Below are 22,037 nucleotides of genomic sequence, written 5' to 3' on the forward strand. Positions count from 1 at the left end.
TTTCTGTATTAACGATGGCATCCCAAACGTTTTAAAATGAATAAAATACGTTTCTACGAAAATGTTTTAATAACGTATTTATCGTGTTTTTCTGGGAACAAATTCCACAACATTTTTATTAAAAGAAGTACTCTGATTTTTATAAAGCATAAACAAAATCGGTCTTTTCTGGCCGTGAAAATGAGGATGTCTCAGTTACTCATGTAATGTATTCATGTAAGGTACTCGTGTAATGTATTCATGTAAGGTACTCATGTAATGTATCCATGTAAGGTACTCATGTAATGTATTCATGTAAGGTACTCATGTAATGTATCCATGTAAGGTACTTATGTAATGTATTCATGTAAGGTACTCATGTAATGTATTGTATAGACTCATGAATGAACTGACTCTGATGTCATTCCTTGTAATAGGAATAATGTTTTGTATCTTCTAACTATCCCTATAATAGTTAACTTGAAGGTAATTGGTTGTTCAAGTAGGTTAAAAATGGTTTTGTAAAACATCTAAGAGTTTTGAACAATAAGTAACAATGACTTGATGTCATTTTAATAAACATTTCAAAAGTAATACGTTTGATAACAAAGTATTTTTAAGATAGAAAACCATTTCATGCATCACATTTTGTAGTATGTGAAATCTGCTGGATGAAAACACAGTTATAAATACATATGAAAGATTTGATAACATGTTGTTTTCTACTTGTAGTCCCCCCTATTAAAGCATTTAAAATCATTTAAACATTGGTTAAGGGGTATGAAGTCACCTATTGTGAGTGGTTCTAACGGGTATGCGTGTAGGGATGAGAAGTTCCACGAATGAAGTCCCGAGACACAATAAGTCCTAAATGACATATAACGACACATATTGACATGAATATAGTGTTTATAACATTTATATGAAAGGAAACACCTTCCGGGACTAGGAAATACCTTGACAAAGTGTTGGAATCACATGTGATTCAACATAGGAAGGTATAAAGGCACTCACATGAGTTTACTACCATGAGTTCACGGCCCAAGGGAGTTTACGGCCGTAAACTCATGGCTACTCATGTGGGAGTGCAAGTTTGAAGGCTAGGGTATGATTTAGGGACATTAACTCTAACCTATGATGAAGAGAAACTCACTTTCTTTGGAGTTTTAAGGATTTCACGGCCCTAATGAGTTTACTGCCGTAAACTCATGGCCATTTATGTTTATGAGGGTCCTTAAAGGTCAGAAGGAAGCATCCTAATTTCAAGCCTAAGCCTTAGGAAGTGTTTGTGGCATCAAAACACCCTTAACTTGAGTTTACGGCCCATGGACCATTTGGTCATGTGTTTGCGGCCGTAAACACTCATGGGTGTAGGTATTTTCATTGTTTTGGGTCCTAGACACATCAAGGTAAAGTGCTTTGTTTGTCTCTTAGCTTAATGAAGGCATTTAGGGCATTTTGGCAACCTTAAATGGAGTTCACGGCCCAAGATCATCCTTGGCCGTGAACTCACTTTCAACCCTTGATTCTTAATGTTTTGGATGTCTAAACCAGCTATGGGTAGTCTCAAGGTTCATTTCCAAGGTTTGGAGGGACATTGGGCACACTTTGGCCCTAAATTTAGTGTTCACGGTCCAAGAAGATCTTGGGCCGTGAACACCATTTCCTTGGTGTTTTGAGGTTGTTTTCTATCCCTAAACTCATTAGTGTACAAATCCAAACTAGTTTCATGGCTTAAGGAAGGACTAGGCACCATTTGGCCCTTATAAAAGAGTTTACTCTCCAAGTGTTCTTGGGCGGTAAACTCTCAAATCTTGGGGTTTTGATCCGATTTTGATTTTATTAAGCACAATCTAAGCTGTATAATACAACTGGATGGAAGTAATCACGATTTGGGATGAAAACCCGAAGATCCGTGAGAGAGAATTCGACTTTTCTCTAGTTGGAAATGTAACTAATGAATAAATATGGTTCAGATTTCAATATATAGTCCTGGTATTTTTGGTAGAAAATATTTTATTCCCGGAATGAACTCTAATATCATAGAGTTTTGGAATAACAGTGTTGCACAAAACCCTAGTGCATCCACTCTCCTGATATCTCCTTAAGTGTAAATCCTGAAATACTCAAATTTATACCCAAAAGTCTAGAATTTCACTGTAACTTTTCTAACTTCTATTGACTTGATATGGTTTGTTCAGAATGGAAATTTCGGGTTGTCACAAAATAATACCATAACTAATATGCGGTTCACTCAGAACGATCCTATAACAAACACACAAACATGAGAAATAATCAGAAAATAATAAAGAGATAATGGAGAATATACATACCCATAACCGTATCAGGAGCTGCTCGTGCCTCCTCTGCTGTCAACTGGAAGGCTCTGCTCTTCGCCACCGGCGCCTCAGCCAGACCCTGACGGCCGTCTGTAATCCTCAAAGTGGTAGGAGCAGGTGTCACCACTTGTCCTGCTGCTACTAAACTCAGACACTGGGACCGCTTGTGTCCCTCTGATTGCACTGAAAGCAAATCAGATCTAATGATGTCATGGTGGTGGTAGTAGCTGTACAATCCCTGCTCATATGCCCAATTCAGCCGCAATTGAAGCAGCCGGAACTCCCTGCCTTGCACACCCCATTGTACAACTTGCCGCATTTTCCACAACGACTGTGACTCTGCTGGCTCCTAGATCTATGGTTAGACAGCTTGATCTTTTTGCCCAAACTTGCCATCCCAGACGCCACCTCAGGCTTCCTCTTCCTCTCCATCTTTAGATCAATCTCTCTCTCACGAGCCCTAACAATCATGTCCTCCAGCGTTTTACAGCTGGAGCGACTCACAAACTGTCTAATATCACTCCTCAACATCTCTTGGTACTGAGCCTTCTTCATCTCCTCGTCCGCCACATACTGCGGAACAAGAAAGGGTCTCTCCTTGAACTTGGCGGTGATCTCCGCCACTGTCTCAGTAGTCAGTTGGAGGTCCTGAAACTCTCTAGCAAGCTGCTGCACCTCAATAACAGGTGCGAACTCATCCTTGAACCTGGTTGTGAAATCACTCCAGTTCATTGCATCCAACACTGTATCATCACTAATGGCTCGTCTGACCTCCTCCCATCAATCACGTGCCATGTCCTTCAGAATACAGGACGCTAGTCTGACCTTTTACCCCTCGGGACATCTGCTGGTGCGGAATGCGTTGGTGACATCAGCCAACCATCTAGTACTCGCAATGGGGTACCGAGCCCTATGATAGTCGGGAGCTCCACATACCCTGAACTCTCGTAAAGTAAGTGTGCGCGACCCCAACATCGCCGCCATCTCAGTACAGAAAGCACTAAACCTCTCATCCAAAAGCTCCAGGATACCCTCCTTGATCGAACTGAAGATCACAAGAGTCTGCTCAAGAATACTGCGCGTGATCTCTGTGGAGATGAACTCCCTAGTCTTCTCATCTAGCTACTCGGCTCTAGAGCCTAAGCCTAATCCCTCAGCGGCACCTGAACTGCCGACTGCTGTTCTAGTGCGTAAAACCACCATTTTGAAAATAGACACATCATAACATACATCAGAATACTGAACATAACACGAGGGATCTAATACACTACAAGTTCCCTGGATTCATCTCAGCCTTCCTTGATTCGAGTACGAATCCTCTCTTTCATTAGTACGGGCCCATACTACCTTCCACATCTATCCGTACTTTCCTCATGAATTGCCTTGACTCCACCAAGTCCCTTCTACTACTACTGCTGATCTCATGCTAACTTCATCCTAGGCTTGTCCTAGGGTAATCACCAATCCACTCTCCGCCATCAGCTGCGTAAGAGGTCCTTGCTATCTCCTCCTAACTAGCTCGTGAATATTATTACATATCACTAAGACTAGATAATTTTTTGAATGAGAGATCCTACTCTACAACGGTTGGACTCAAACAAGAGCTACGCAATAGAGCTGGACGTAACCTTCTAAAATTATTTAATCCTCATAATATGTAACTTAACATATTCATTTACTATTTAGTAAGAGAAAACAAGAACTCCTAAAAGCACAAAGCAAGCAACATTCGAGCATTGAGTACACATAATAAAGCATATCAAATTTAGGCCATTACTGTCTAATCTATACTAGCATGAAATTCTCATGAAGCTGATACACATATAACAGGTACATAAGCCATCCTTCCTAGATCCTTACTCCTAATCTAGCATACAATTATCATAAAGCTGATAATCATTGTAAGTCCCACAAATGTGAACCAACCAATGATCAAAACACACAATCAAGCAGATAACAATAAGAAAAGAAGGAGTAGAAGCAAGGAAGTTCCAACAATGCACACATTTGTATTCAACCATAAATGTCTAGTATACTTGGAACACACACATACACGTCTGTCTGACTCTCTTACTCTAACACATTCTGACACTATTTATAGGACACGACCAACCGCAAACGGGTTCACGGCTATGAACATGTTCACGGCCATGAACACCTTACAACCGTGAACACCAGCCGCAGACACCTATAACATGACCACAACCTTATCGGACCTATAAATATAGATGCCTAGCCCAAACCAACAATTTATGACCTAACAATCTCCCCCTTGGTTTGAGCTAGCATAACTTCAGTCCTTCTCGATCAGCGTCACATCAGACTTTCCCATATCCCCAAGCCACATTTTCTTTTCAATGATTGTGGCGATCATGCTTGTAAATTCTTTGGCAGCCAGCTCTATAAGCTCCGTCTTGCAGACAATTTGATGTCGAGACAAAGTGTGAATGTCCTGTTCCTCGAACTTCAGAAGATCTTTTGCCGTAACAATGCGATGAGTACCAGTTGGAAGTTTGATCACGGTAGTGGATGTAGCTTCATCGAACACCCATAATTCCATATTGTCTAGTGATCCATCCTGAAATTGTTGGACAATAGGAATCTCTTTCATTTTCTTCGTGGGAGGCCACATCACAATCTTCATCAGCTCATTGTTATTGGGATCAATCACATCTTTGTTGCTCCTTATAAATGATTCTGCAGTCTTCATTTTGTCAAAATTCCTCTTGACTTTATTTTCCAAGAACAGTTTCAAGTCAGTAGCCTAAGGTTCATGAGACGGATTATGAAATGGAGCTTTGGAGAGTTCAATAAGGTCGAATTTTGTCCAAGAACAAAAGTCATGTTTGTATTTATAGTACTCTGTCTCACCAATTCTTCTTTTCACCACCCAGACATTGAGTTTGTCGTGAAGTCTCCACATCAGGATTCCTGATCTGTTGCCATATTTGTCACCAAACCTTCTTCTTTCAAGATGAGTCACCGTCAATTTTGGTTGGTCCGCACAAAGATTTTCGTCGGAATTCTTCATGATGAGCCATTTATTTTTCTTCTTAGGAGTAGACGGTTTCTGAGCTCTTTTTAGTGTAACTCGAGGGTTGGCTTGAGAAGGCTCCTTTTCGAAATGATCAACAATCTGTGAGGTTCTGAGAGGTGGCGGATCTACAAGATGATCTTGCTGAAATGACTAGGCAGGGGCGTTGGGAGAAGCCTTGGTTGCATTAAATCCTTCGATAGAGGATTTGAATTTGTCGCCAAATTCTATTGCCAACTTGTTCTTTAAGTCGAAATAGCAAGCGGTCAATGCTCCAAGGTGGGTTTGTAAGTTATAAATTTGTTTTGTCTTTAAAGTATGGTCTGTTTCAAGCTCAGTAACTCGGGTGTTGAGTTTCTCAATCAAAAAATCCTTTTCAATGAGTCTCTGATTCATCACACCAATTTCTTCCTTGAGCTCTATCACATATGGGTCTGCATCTCCTGAACTTCCTTCACCTATTGATATTCCTTTGCCACGAGGTGAAGGGTCTGTATCATGTTGTGCAAGAAACCTGGCGAGCCTTTCTGAATTAGCATCGTGCGTAGGTCTTGGAGGAGAACCCCCAAGAGCTGAAGAGCTCCCAGCTTCATAAGAATATGTAATACCACTTGGACCTTTTTGAGAATCATCGTGGGCTGGTATGGTTGGTGTAGCAGTTGTTATTGTTGCTGGATGCGTTGGGGGGGGGGGGGGCTGTTCACTAATAAGCACTCCCGGCCTCGGATCGGCTCGTCTTCTTTTCAATGGAGGTTGGGAGGCAAAAGACATAACTGGATCACTCTCAGATGGCATAGAAGAGTGACAACCAGAAGGGGAGGAATCCTTGAGGTTGCATCCGGATTGATTGGAGCACCGACCATCTGATTATCCGTAGGAGGCGTCGCTTTTAAAACATCATCAACTCCCCTTGTCTCCGTTGTGTGTTGCACAATATCATCGATATTGTCAAAGAAGGAGTTGAGCTTCTCATTCGTTGGGTAGTACTCATTAATATCCTTTTCAAAATCAAATAATGGGACATCGTCAAAGCCAGACATGTCACCACCAAAGTCAATCTCCTCCTCATCATCACCCCCTTCATCATCCAAACCAACTTCATCATCTTCTATATTCATCGAGTCATCATCATCATCACTTGCATCATCATAGTCACTTTTAACCTCTACATTCTTCATTTGATCGTGTTCCTCTGCCACGATTGCAATAGGAGGAACAAGTTCTTCCTCATGCTCAGAAGCAATAATCACCTCATCTTCAGTCTCTTCATTAACAGAGAAACCCTCAGACTCAGATGTGTCACTAACTTCAGCAAAGCGAACAAACTTCACTAGAGGATATTTTCTTTGGAACATGAACTTTCCTTGTCTATCCTGCTTCATGAGTCCGAAAGTGTTTGAACCAAGGGATTTAACATCTAATGCTTCTCCTCTTCCTTCAAGCTCTAGATGCTTAATGTTGAAAATCATTTGTAAGAATCTTGGGAACATTAAAAATTTATCTCTTTTCGTCCCTTCCACATTGCCAACCATCTCGTTTATAATGTAATTTGAATAGTTGAAGTTGAGACCCGTAGCGAGTGCAACAATGGCACCCATGCTGTGTAGTTAGATTTCGTCAGCCCCGGTTCTTCGTCCAGAGATGCAGCTCACGAAGACATGAGCTAGGAACCTCCAGTAGGGTGGAAATAGCTTTTTGATTGTTGGAGGAAACGTCCCTTCATAGCCCATTTGATTAATAATCTCCTCCGTTTGTTCCATTGCGATCTCGATTGGAAACCTTGGTTGGTCATCAATCTGCAATACTTCACGAATAATTTACTTCATCACTATGATCTTCTTTCCATTTACGTTTGATTCTATGGAGACTTCATCATCTTCTCCTCTGAGTATAAGTGCTTTGCTCCAGAACTGCTTTATCAATCCTTGGTAAATGACTGGATTTGTTCATAGGGCATAATCGACACAACATCTCTTCAGCCATTGAACCATGGACTTAAGGCCACTGTGTGCAGTTGGAGGCTCAACCAAAAAGATGGAAATGTTATGGATGTATGCAAACTTCAAATCGGCCATTATTGACCTGCACCAACCGAGCCAAGTGAGAAAAGAAGAGATTTAAATCATTTAAAAACAAGTTTTCTCATTTATCAATTAGATAGGATTTAAATTTGATTGAATCAAAGAAAGGGAAAAATCGAGTTTATGTCCAAAATAGGGTTCATGGCCGCAAATAGGTTCATAGTCGTGAACGCTTCATCAGCCGTGAACACTTCAACAGTCGTGAACGCTTCAACGACCGTAAACAGTTCAACAGTTGCCGAAAATTGATTTTGATCTAATAAACCCTTAAAACACAGTCTATTCTCGTTAAGTTTAGCATGAATGCAGTCGCCTTGGGTGTACCTACAAGATGCAGCTAGCAATTTCGGATGAAAAACACAAAAGAATGACGAATTGAGAATAGCTGTAGAGAGAATATGATGAGGGTTCACGGCCGTGATCAACAAATGAGCGTGAAAAGGGTTCACATCCTTGAATCCTACTATTTATACCTAGACCTAAAACCTAGTCCAATACCCGTGGGCTGCAAACCCAAGGAGCTTCAAATCTAAGCCCAATACTTCAATTTTTTAAAAATAAAACATTTTAAGGACTTAAAAACTAAAATTAAAATAAAATAAAATCTAAAAAATTTGAACAAAACTAATTTTGACTAAATTTTTAATTTTTCAACTTTTAGAAAAAATAAAATAAAATAAAATAACAACAATTCCTTTTTCACCATTGCATATATTTCTTTTGTGATGTTGGGATCAAAGTTTTAGGACAGTCTTAGTCCTTTTTCAGTACCTCCACCTTTGTGACTAGATCTGGTCAATCGCCGGTATTGTGGTCCACTTAAACACGAAAAATTGTGACAGATGATGATATAATACTAGTGACAAGGTATTTGACCCTATGATCATAAATAATATTCCTAGAAGACCATTTAGCTGATGACGACCACGGATATTGTTTCCCACCTAAATTTAGCAACGAGATCTACATACAACCTATTAAATGTTCAATTTTAGGTGTACTAGAATGTGTTTCCCGCTTCCTGACATACTCCAGTAATCAAGAACTTCCAGAATACTCCTTACTTTAGATGAACAAACAATTATTAAGAGGGAAGTCAGATTTAGAATGCATATGTACTACACCTAGGTCGGATTTTCCAATCACGCAGAGGGATAAACATATGACTAACTGGATAGAGGGATTGAGAAATAGAATGGTGCATATGCTGTGTTCCAGGTCGGATAAGGACTTATCACGCAAATGAGACATCATATGGCTAACAGAAAGAAAGAATTGCATAGATAAGAAGATGCATAAAAATAGAGTTGCATATGCTACAGTCCAGGCCGGATCTTCCGATCACGGAGAAGAGGCAACATATGACTAACAGAAAGAAAGCAAGAAAATAACCTTCTACAGACCTACTTTATCGGACTTCCCCAGTCGCCCTATCAGTACTGCAATTAAGGACATACGTCCATACATCGACGAGACGTTATGCCCCTATTCTAGATACATATTACTTAAGTGTATCCGCAGATTCTCATGTATATCTCCCTGCTCAATCTACCCGCGTGTCGTATTGTCAGACCAAACGGGACTATCTAAGTCGTATTTGTCAAGTCCTTTCATAGTCCAACTATACCTAGTCTGGTCTATTTAAATTTTTCGTGCCTACCAGCGCATCGAACACAGAGCCTAGACATTCCAGTGTTGGTACCTTAAACAGATCAAAATTGTATGTTATCACTCAGTTGATATCACTTCCCAACACATCACCTGTAGACATGGCTAACATGAGATACTATTTTTGGAATTTTCATTTTTTGTTTATTTCTCCCCCTAAATTTGTGCATAGGGGAGAATGGAAACTAAGTGTGCAAATTTAAACTACCTAAAACAAAAATTAGTCCTCAAAACGAATCATTTTAAGAAAACCAACCAACACATCAAATCGAGCTTTGTTAAACGGTTTTGTGAACAGATCCGCCACATTATTAGCAGTGGGAACCTGTTCTAACCGAATGAACGAATGCTCATAACAATCTCTGATAAAGTCAATTTTGATGTTGATGTGCTTGGTTTTTGAATGCTGGACATGATTTTTAGTAATCTGGATTGCAGCTTCGTTATCATAGAATATTGGGGTTTCTAGAAAGTTCAAACCGTAATCCATTAATTGATGTTGAATCCAAATGACTTGAGAGCAACAAGAAGAAGCAACAACATATTCCGCCTCTGCCGTTGAAGATGAGACGAGCTGTTGTTTCTTGCATTGCCATGACACCAGACGATCACCTAGAAATTGACATCCCCCATACGTTGATATCAAGTTTACAACCTCCATAATTGGTGTTAGCAAATGCATATAAATCAAAATCAGAATTTTTAAGATGCCAAAGACCCAATTTTGGGATGCCTTTGAGATACCTAAAGATTCTTCTGACATCATTAAGATGAGAGAGTTTAGGATTAGCCTGGTATCATGCACACTGACAAACTGCGAACATGATGTCCGACCTGCTTGCAGTTAGATACATCAAGGATTCGATCATCGATATGTACTCAGTTTGATCCACGGATTCGCCTGCAGGATATGGAGACAACAGGGGTCGTTCAGCCATCGACGTCAGGGCAACTTTTGTGTCTTTAAACTCGAACCTCTCAAGCATGTCTTCAACGTATTTTGCTTGGTGCAGCAGAATTCCAGTTGAGATTTGACATACTTCCAAACCCAAAAACATCATCATTTCCCCTAGGGAAGTCATCTCAAACCTCTTCTTCATAATTGTCTCGAACTCCTTGCAGAGCTTCTAGCATGTTGAACCGAAAATGATATCATTGACATAGATCTAAACAAGAATTATGTCTCCATCAACATGCTTTATAAACATCGTTTGATCAATCGTGCCTCTGGTGTAACCATGTTGGAGCAAATGATTTGTTAGGGTTGCATACCAGGCCCGAGGAGCCTAATGTAACCCATACAGAACCTTATCCAATTTGTAGATGTGATTCGGAAACTTTGAGTTGACGAAACCGGGAGGCTGATCAACGTAAATCTCCTCTTTCACAACTCCATAAAGAAAGGCGGTCCTCACGTCCATCTGATATACAATGAACCCCATGTAGGATGCATACGCCAGGAAGATACGGATAGCTTCAAGACGTGCTACAGGAGCATACACCTCAGTGTAGTTAAGTCGTTCAATTTGTCGAAAGCCACGAACAACCAAACATGCTTTATTTCGCACTATGACCCCACAATCGTCCTGTTTGTTGCGAAACATCCAACGGGTATCCAGTGACTTGTTTCCTTTGGGCAGTTCAACCAGCTTCCAAACCCCTAATTTCTCGAATTAATTCAGCTTTGCATGCATGTAGTGACAAAGAACATGGTTTGACATGCAGAATTTAAGTTTCCACAATTGAACATGGTGATTTGGGTGTTTAAGAGATATATTGAATGTATATGGTGTTACACAAGAAAGATCTAGATCTAGACTACATAAATAGCACACACTTACACACTCACTTTTACATCTCTCAAGCACACCTCTACAAGTGGACAAACCTGTAACGCCCGGGTTTCAGGGCTAAGCATTTTTGTCAATGTAATAGTCTAGGTCAACTCTTGTAACTCTTTTTGAAGTAATAAAGATGAAATATTTGAGTATTATGTGAATTATGTGTGTTTATGTGTTTATTATTTAATTATAAATGTATAATCAATAAAGAATAAAATGAGCGTCAAAATTAAAGTGTGAGATAATCCCGATATCTCTACATAAAGTTGTAGAATATGTCTCAAGTTTTCCGTACATATAAAGAACGCCGAAATCCGAGTTATAACGAAGAAGTTATGACCCGTCGAAGTTTCGCGACAAAACCGGCACGATACCGGAAAGCGTAAATAGTGAATTTACGATAGAGCGATATTTAGCCTTAGCGATCTAAACGAAAGTGGTAGAATATGTTAAACTAAGAACATCGATAAAAAGAACGCCCAAATCTGACTTCGTATGAAGAAGTTATGATTTTTCGAAGTTTCGAGTTAGTAGTGTACAACCCGAAATTCGAATATTAGATCGAGCGGTTTTTAGCTGACACGACCTAAACGAGAATCGAAGATCTCGTTGAGAGTAGCGTAACGAGAAAAAGATGGGTGAAAACGGACGTCGGATGAAGAAGTTATGAGGATTTAACAGACCAATCCTTTCTCGGCCTGTTAATAATATAAAATTTAAAATCAAATCAAAATTAGCCGACGAAGTCAAAACGAAAGTTGTAGAGTACGTTCCCACCTTCGCGTGGATATAAAGAACGTTGAAAACGGAGCTCGTATGCGAAAGTTACGAATTTTTAAAGTTAGAAAGTGAAATTGCGAAGCTGATGCATGGACTGATGACGTGGCTTAATCCTGACCGTCGCTTGCTGATCACGGCTCGCTTCAGATGGCCAACACGTGGTCCTCTCTTACGCCCCCGCGTCCGAAGTCAATACGCCCCGCGTACCCTCGCCCTTATCTTTTCCGGAGTGCAAGACAGCTGGTCCGAGGTGGCGCCTTTATCCGAGCCATTACGCCCAGCGTAGGTCCGAGGTACGCCCAGCGTACCGAGGCCTCGTAGGCTATAAAAGGGGGCCGAGAGTTCCGACTTTTTTACACCAAAATCACTTCTCTCTCTAACTTCTTTCTCTCTCTACAACCCCAAACCACCCCTAAACCCTAGGGAACCTCCCTAGCACCCGAGGGAAACCCCGAGGCTCCCGGAGTCCCGAGAAAAAGGAGTCTTTCGGTTTCAAAACGCTGCTCCAATTAAGTTCCGGTTTTCGATAAAATTTGCTGTAAGTGTGCTACGCTTATGCAATTTTTAATACAGCCTTCAAATAATTATAGGAATGTTATTAGGTCCTTAAAATAATTATTTGGGCTATTATTATGAGTTATATTGAGTGTTATTAATGCTTATATAATAATAATAATAATAATAGTCAGACAATTAATTTGTTGCGGTTATCGTTAGACTAAACCCTAGTGGTATCGATACTAGGTTTTATCGAAGGAAAATCATTTTGAGAGTATCGAAGCGCTGTCCGAGTGCTGAGTCACCACCTTTCAAGTTGTAGACGATTTGGAAGATATAATCAGAGGCCATGTATGGTTAGGTTCCATTTGTATACTTGGTGGAATTTGGCATATCTTAACCAAACCCTTCGCATGGGCTCAACGAGCACTTGTATGGTCTGGAGAGGCTTACTTATCTTATGGTTTAGCGGCTATATCTGTCTTTGGTTTCATTGGGAGTGCATAGTTACATTCAGCTTACACATAGATATGAAGTATTTTATATAAATTACATGCTATGTGTGCATATAATCTGAATACTTGCTATCTATGCTAGATGAACGTTTTTATACATGTTTTCAATGATTTAAACTGTATATGTATTTTATATCTACGAAAATGTTGGGGTGAAACATGGGTAAATGTAATAGGTAATGTGTGATAAAATGATGAGAGGCCTCGATGTTGATGTTGTTGATTCAGTCATCTAGTGGAGTATGGATGATGACCATAGACTCTTCTAGACAGTCCATTGGAACACTAGCAGGCTTGCAACCTGTAGGTGTTTGTGAACGATGTGTTCACCGGTGTACTCCATCCCCCACATGGTTGCCTTTAGGACATTTATTGTTAAGGAATCCCCTTGGCAGTAGTGTCCGTCCCGATGTTGATCCTTAGGCTAGGTCCCTTATGATAGGTGTTTAGGGACGTAAAGTGAGGATAACGGGAACGGGTAATCAGGTCATTGTTGATTGATGAAATTAATAAACTTATTTATTGTGGGTTGAAAACCCTATGTGCTCACCAGGCTCCCAAGCCTGACCCACTCAGTTTTATGTATTACAGGTAGTGGCGCTTGAGCATAGATATGATGTTTGGACGAGGGATTACGGATATAGACATGTAGATATGAAATAATGTAGTAAGGCTTATATTGTACTGTTTATGCTTTTGATCTGTACGAACATGACATCCCAAGTCTTTTAATGAAATACATTTCTACGGAAATGCTTTTGATAAATCTTTATCATATTTTGTTTTGGGACAAATTCCGCAACACTTTTATTTAAAATGTTACTCTGATTTTTAAACAAAGCATAAACAAAATCAGTCTTTTTTGGCCGTGATTTTGGGGATGTCACAAAACCCACCTTATATAGAGGTGTTTACATGTCTCTCTCTCACTCTCTATCTCTCATGAGTCAGAAGGCAAATACTCCACATGCAAGTGGGTTTTACAAAAGTCAAACATTTACAAAGTCATGAATGAATAACTTTGCACCCCAACATTCTCCCCCTTAAATTTAGGAGTGAATGACCCACTTCAAATCTTCCAAAATCAAGCACTACGCAGTTCGAGCCTCAAAGGTGACACATGTTGAAACGAACTTCAATCTTCAATTCTTCCACGACTCTTCAATTTGGGTTCTAGGATGTGAGACCATACAAACCAAGCAGCAACGAATGATCAAGAGTGTTCCAAAATCCAAATAATCACCCAAAGTTGCGCATAAAAACACAACCCAAAAATCTTCAATAATTCCAAATCCATTTCGAATACATCACTTCCGAACTTCCAACTGCATCATCTCGTGAGCTTTAAAACTTCAAGATCACTTCGGTCTTCAAATCCGTGTAATATGAAAAATTCAAGTTCGAATTTCCATATAAAACTTCTCCCCCTTTTTATAATCGAAATTTGATTATAAAACTTCAAGGAAAAAGAACGTGCTTTATTCGGAATTTTTCATGTCAAAACTCCCCCTTAACATGTGGCATAAACTTTGTGCTTCAATCCGGAAAATCCAAAAAATAATGAATTTTTATCATCGTTCACGGATCGCCTATGACATAATTTCTCAAAAACGGGTAGAAATTGTCAATTTCAAAATTCTGCAGTGACTCGTTGCACCAAAAACAGTCAAATATGCGAAACACACTCCCATTTGCGAAACTGGGTAGAATGTGTAAATTCGCACAAACTGCATGGACCAGATTTGAAAATATTCCAATTTCTCAAAATTTTACCCCAAATGCGAAACTGGGTAAAATTTATCATCTTGCGAAAACTGCAGGGATGCGAAATGAAAATTCTGCATTTTTGTCATTTTATAACTCCATTTTGCGAAGTTGAAGTTGGAGCATTTGTATTATTTCGTGAAAGTATTTACTTTCTTCTTCATTGAACGAGTTATAACAGTAAAAGGCTTCGCATTTTGATTCTCACATTCCTTCGCATCTTTCACCCAATTAACCAAATATGCGAACACAATCTCAACTTTAATCACCTTCGCTTTTTAATCCAATTAACCAAATGCGAAATTAATTTTGAAACCCAGATGCGAATATCTCCGTTACATAACAAAATGCGAATGAACATCTTGTTTTACTTCCAAATTGCGAATCATATTACATCCTTATACCCATCGATTGTTCGCATTTCAATTCTTCAACCATGCAAAACTGATCGACTATTTGCAAACAATCAAGGCTTCAATCATACAGTATTTGATATCGATTTTCCAATCTTGACTATCATTAGACCCCAAATCCAAAATCGACTTTAAACCAAAGCATCAAACATTCGAATCTTGATCCAAAAATCACCGACTCTAAAAAATTATCCCAAATCGAAATTATCGATCTATCGCACCAAAGACTCCGATTGATCGACACCAAAATCGAATTCGCAACTCCATATACTCCAAACTCAATATCGATTTTTAGGAATCAAAATTGAAACAAAATCATCACATTTCGACAATCGACTCACCAAAATCAACAATTGCAAACAAATCTATTTCAAATCAGCATCCGCTTTTTATTCAACCCGTCGACCTTTCGCTTTTCAGTCAAGATCGACTCCAAACTAAATCGATTCCAGTTCGGTCCTTAGCTTTCATTCACGACTCCAAAATCATCGATCAAAATCACGATTATATCATTTGATTTCACAGTTTGACTTTTTAGAGTCAATGAACCATAAACACGAAATCAAAGATTCCAATGCCAAATCGTAGATCAAACTAGGTTCAAACAGCTGTTCTAACTATGTTCTTCACAAAAAGTTAAGATTTCTTGAACAATTTTATTAATCTCAAAAACCAATTGTCGACTTCACAGTTTGAACAAAATCGATTTCTTAGTCATATTTTGATCATTATCGATTTTGAAACACATATAACAAAACTGATTCACAAAGTTGAAATTACAAACAGGATTAATCGATTTTTAGAAGCACCGAGAAGAAAACGCAATACACGATCTCGTTGAACAGAATATGAGTTAGAACATTAGTGATGTACAACTGTTAAAGCATATGATGCTGAACGATGAACAATAATAATCCAATGAACTATGAATTGGGCTCAAAATGATGATTTATTAAGTTTTGGATTACATGAATAATAAAGAATGAGATATGATTGGGCTCAAAAGTTTGATCGAAATTTTGGACTCAATTAACAATATCAGATTAAAACAAACTTTGGACCCTATCGATGAACAGTAACAACTCAAGATTAATGTTTTTATTTTTGGTTGAATTTGATCAAAAAAAATTTATTGGATCAACAATGATATTTGAAACGAATTAGATCCAATGAATCAAAACGATCAAAAATCAAGAACGTAACGCACGAATCAAAAATTACGAGAGATCATAGAGAGAGACTCACCAAAATTGTTCAAATTGCGACAAAAGTTGCCAAACCGAGAATCGTTCTTCAAAAATCACCTTGATCTTGAAGACCCGCTCTGATACCAATTGTAGTGACAAAGAACATGGTTTGACATGTGGAATTTAAGTTTGCACAATTGAACGTGGTGATTTGGGTGTTTAAGAGATATATTGAATGTATATGGTGTTACACAAAAAGGATGTAGATCTAGACTACATAAATAACATACACTTTCACATCTCTCAAGCACACCTCTACAAGTGGACAAACCCACCTTATATAGAGGTGTTTACATGTCTCTCTCTCACTCTCTATCTCTCATGAGTCAAAAGGAAAATACTCCACATGCAAGTGGGTTTTACAAAAGTCAAACATTTACAAAGTCATGAATGAATAACTTTGCACCCTAACAATGCATTGCATCAACCCAACTAGACTCATTCAACACCATTTCGACATTCTTTGGCTCTATCTGAGAGACGAAGCAAGTGTAGAGACATGTGTTTACGTCACCACTCTGACTTCTCGTTCGAACACCGTCGCCTAGTTCACCAATAATGTTATCTATAGGAATATTGCGTTGCATTCGGGAAGGAATTTCGTGGCTAATATCATTAAGCGTGACAGGAAGGTTGTTGATATTTATGAATCCATCATTTGCTGAATCATTCTCCTCAGAAGTTCTGTAATTTTGAGAGGAGCTAGCCACATACTCATTTATAATTGGCTCGGGAAAGAGAAGCTCCATGAAGGTTTGAGTGGCAACGGAAGTATCTCTAGTCATGAAGTCTCTTTCAGCTGGAGTGAGTGGAGTCGCTTCAGCATCATGATTGATTCTATGAGTTAGGGAATCAAAAGGAGAACTTGGAACAACTTGATTCACCGAAGGAGACATAAAAGACACCAATGGTGGACTGTAGACAAACTCTTCCTCTTCATCCTCAAGAACAACCTTCGAACCAGAGTAGGAACCTGGCACCTCATCTGAAATCACTATGAACGATTTTAATAAAGAAGCATAATCAAACAACCAGTCTGGACCAACTATGGTGTCTGTCTCATTTTCCTCCAACAACAAACATCAAAAGATTCCATGATCTGCTTTGTCCTCTTGTTGTAAACACGGTAAGCTGTACGCGCTGCATATCCCACAAAGTAACATTCATCGACTTTAGAGTTCAATTTGGGGTTGGATTCAAGGTGAAGAAGGGTTCAAGGACATCCAAAGATACGAAAGTGAGCAAATGATGACTTGTGATTGTATAGAATTTCGTATGGGGTCTTCATCTGAGCTTTGTTGATCAGCACACGATTCTAAACGTAGCAGGCAGTGTTGATCGCCTATGCCCAAAAGAAGACCAGTAGTTTAGAATCACACAACATCGTCCTTGTGGCGTCCATTAATGTTCGGTTCCGCCGTTCCGCAACACCATTTTGTTGAGGTGTCTGAATGACACTATACTGACGCACTATCCCTTTACTGCGCAAACGTGATCCAGAACAACGTTCTTGAATTCTTTACCATTATCCGTTCTAAGCGCTTTCACCTTCTTATTATTATGATTCTCAATCATTACCACAAACTTGTTGATCAAGTCTAAAATCCCACTCTTATTAGATAAGAAGAAGACCCATGTAAAACGCGAGTAGTCATCTATCACAACCAAGCAGTAAGAGTTTTTGTTGATGTTGAGGACATTGACAGGACCAAACAAATCCATGTGCAATAATTGGAGAACCTTGCTGATTGAATTAACCTCGTTTTGTTGATGTTGAGGACATTGACAGGACCAAACAAATCTATGTTGTTTACCTTGAGCACAAGCCACACATTTTTCAAAAGTAATGAAGTCTTTAACTGGAAGTCCACGGACGATCTCGTTTTTGGCAAGAAGATTGAGGTTCTTGGCGTTTGCATGCCCGAGCCGACGATGCCAAAGCATCGCATTATGTTCCGAGACTTTAGAGAAGAGGCACGTGACTTGTTTTGGGATATTACGATTCATGTCGATGATGTAAGCATTCCTGTCTCTTTTTTATTTCACCAATATCCAGTCTTTAGGGATGATGATACCAGGTTTCAAGATAAGGCATTCTTTATTAGTGAAGTGGGTAGAGTAGCCCTTGTCGTAGATTTGAGAAATGCGCAACAAGCTATGCTTCAACTCGGGCGCGTAGTTGACGTTTTCAAAGCTCAACACTCCATTAGAAACGGTTCCTTTTTGCGTGAGCTTTCCTCCATCCCCTCCCACAAAGGAAACAAATCCACCATTAAAGTTTTGAATGTCGTGCAACTGGGAAATGGCTCCTATCATGTGTCGGGAACAACCGTTGTCGACATACCACGGTCTGGCGACATTCCCCTGCAGCTGTTCCTGCACAATGCGCGGGATTAATGAGATTAGGAACCCATGTCATAACAACACTGGGTTTTCCCTTGACATTAACAACATATTTTTCTTTTTCAATTTTTGATTTTAATTCACTACCAGAAGCACCATTTGAAGATTGAGATGATTGGATATTTTGATTTTTGGGCACCCATTGGTATTTAGGTTTTGAAATATTTAAAGGTGATTTTGAAATATTGTTCTTTTGTTTTGAGCGTTTGGATTTTGGCTAGGATTAGTCGAGGATCTAGAAGCTGTCTTTGACGATATCGATCTTGGCTTGTCTGCATTCGATTTCGTCAAAGCACCTGTGGTTGTTTGAGTGAGAACTTGTTTGTTCGTTTTAAGTTCAGCCCTTCTCTTGTCCTTATGAACATTACAATCATCATCACGAAGACACGATCTCAAGGACTTTCTCGAGAGACACCTTCCTCGAGACTCATTTTCTCTTCTTAGTGCAGAAAAATGAACAAATGCCTGATTAGCACAATTACGAGCTATATGACAAGTGGTTCCACAGTTAAACATATTTTCTTTTTATCATACAAACTGGTACAGTTCTTTTCTGGTTTATTTTTCTTATCAACACCCTTACTCTTTCCACATGTGCAAGTGCATGATTCAGATTGTGTGATAGGTGTAGGTGTAGTGTGTGTGCTAGTAACAGAAACATCAGAATTATTAGACACAACACCACAAGCAACATCTAAAGCATCAGAATTAGACACAAAATCATCACCAATCAAGTCATCAGTTTTAGAAAAAAGAACAATATTGTCTGAAATAGAAACATCATTTTTCAAAACAGAATTATTATTAGCACTATTCTCTCCAGACTCCTAATTGCCTTAACTGAGAGATGAATCTGCATGGGAAGTAGAAACGTTAGTATCTATTTCCCTAGCATTACTTTCTGTGACATGTGCAGCTGGTTTACCATACACCATAAATGGTTCTCGATCTATCTCCTCCCGAGTCAAAGGTTTAGCAATATAATTGTGATTGAATAGGGGAGGGACACTTTCATATCCTATACCTACTTGTTTTTGGTCCTTTCACTTCATTTGTTTTTCAATTATTGTTTCAACTTTTTCACTTGACAAATAATATTTTTTTAAAATGGAAATCAGCATTTTCAAAACGATTTTTAAATGTGTCGAGTTCTTCGGTTATAGTAGCAAGTTTTTTCTTAATGTAATTATAGTTCTCACATTTGTTACTGTACTCCTCCTGCAATTTCCTAAAGTCCTTAGTCTTGGCCTCTAGTTGTTCTTTTAATGGTTTCTGACCTTTCTTAAGGGTGTACCTCTCATATTTAAGGTCCTCGTTCTCCTTTTTTATCAATTCAATTTGCTCACGTAAAAATTTAATAGTTTTAATGCAAGTTTGAGGACAAGAGATTTCACTGACCTCCTTCTTTTCAGACTCTGGGGTAGTCTGTACCATAAAGGCAAATTGCAGATCCATCATTTCTTCTTCTGGGTCCACTTCATCCTTTTCTTCTGGAACATCATTGATCTGGGCAACTTAAGCATTTTCAGGTCCTGAGATGTTCAGGGCCTGAATATGATCTTCCCAGTCAAATGATTGAGCCACCACTGCCAGATTCATCATTTGGTTGTTGGTAGTAGCTCCTCTGCTGCTGCCGACTGGCACCATTGCTCGTTCACTATTTTCCTTCCTGTCTGTCTTTGGGCAGTCTCTGGTAAAGTGACCAGGTTCATGGAAGTTAAAACATCTTAATTTGCGCTTGTTGAAGCCGACCTTCTTCTCTGCGTTTATTTCCCAGTTGTTTTTTTCCAGTTTTCTTGGAGAATTGCTTGGCCCTGAACACAGCCATAGCAATCTACCATGTGATTTCCATCTCCTTAACATCCTCTGGATGTATTTGATCAAGTTCAGCAAAATAAAGCTGAGGAGGTAGCTCGCCAGCCATAAAGGCGGTGTAGCAGTTCACAAGTTCGGTTGCTAAAGCCATGTTCTCATCAGTTTCTTTGGGAGCAGGAGTGGGAATATGTGCTTTTGAGGAGGAGGCTATTTGTGGATAAGGCACAAATGGTTGAATGTTATGCATCAGTGGAATCACATGAGATTGTGGTTGTGGAACAACAAAGGTTTGAGGTTGTGGAGTGGTGAATGATGAGAAGGCATTATTGTATGAGATCCCAAGGTTAGCAGTGGAATATGAATTTACATGATTGATCTCCCTCTGCTTGTCATCAAGGTCACAAGCTTTGATAATTGCCATGGTTTCCGCAAGACTCAAAAGATTGAGGTCCTTCGTCTTCTTGATCACTAATACATTCATGTACCATGACTTTGGCAGTGATTTTAGTAGCTTCTTGTTGATTTCAGACCTTGTGACCAAAATACCAGCATCGCTTATCTCAGTGGTGAGAGTGATGAACCTCTGCAGTTGAGCTTCTAAGGATTCTCCCAGAATATAATTGAATATATTAAACTTCTGCCTAAGCATGTCCTGCTAACTCTGCTTTATATCCTCGTTTCCTTCGTATACCTCAATCAGTGCTTCCCATGAAGCTTTAGCAGAAGTGTATTCTCTATAAACCTGAGCAATTTTTGGATATAGGGCCATGGTGAGAGTGGCAAGTGCTTTTTCTTGCTCTTCAATTTTCTCAAAGTCTTCTTCGGTGTAGTTTTCAAACTCCTTGTCAATAACTGTTCCATCTTCAAGTGTGGTGGTGATTCAAACTTGTCCTTTCAAGATGCTTCTCCAAATCTTGAAGTCCTTCATCTTTATGTATTTTTCCATGCGGTATTTCCATTCAGGGAAACCTTATGCAGACAACAAACGTGGGATCCTGGTAGTGGTTCACGTGATCAAGTCCAATTCCTGATGAGCTGTTAGAGTTTGTGATTCCATTTTTTTTTTTAATTTTTCTGACTTTTCTTAATTGAATGAAGTTAAAGGTTTGTACAGCCGTACACGGACAAGGTTCATGGTTCACAAACAGTTCCCGGTCAATGAGATGATCACGGTTAAGCAATGGATCACTGTCCAGCAAAGATTCACGGTCAAAAGATGATCACGGTCAATGAAGATGAATGGTTCATGGGTCAATAACAGTTCATGGTCAATGAATGATGAATGGTTCATGACCGTACACAAAGTTCACGGTCGTAATCAATTCAACAGATGAAACCGTAAACACCAAGAACAACAGATTTTGAGCAGATTTCAATTCCTTTTTCCTTGAATCTTCATGATCTAATACAAAAACCCCGTAAACAAGCTTAAACAGTCACGTAATTGAAGATTACCCCAGCTGAGAACACCTCTTGAATGATTTTGACAACGGATTGGCTCTGATACCAATTGTAAGTCCCACAAACGTGAACCAACCAGTGATCAAAACACACAATCAAGTAGATAACAATAAGCAAAGAAGGAATAGAAGCAAGGAAGTTCCAACAATGCACACGTTCGTATTCAACCATAAACATCTAGTACACTTGGAACACACAC

The sequence above is a fragment of the Lactuca serriola genome, chromosome 4, assembly GCF_051521515.1.
Source record: "Lactuca serriola cultivar US96UC23 chromosome 4, Lser_US96UC23_V15, whole genome shotgun sequence".
Taxonomy (NCBI): domain Eukaryota; kingdom Viridiplantae; phylum Streptophyta; class Magnoliopsida; order Asterales; family Asteraceae; genus Lactuca; species Lactuca serriola.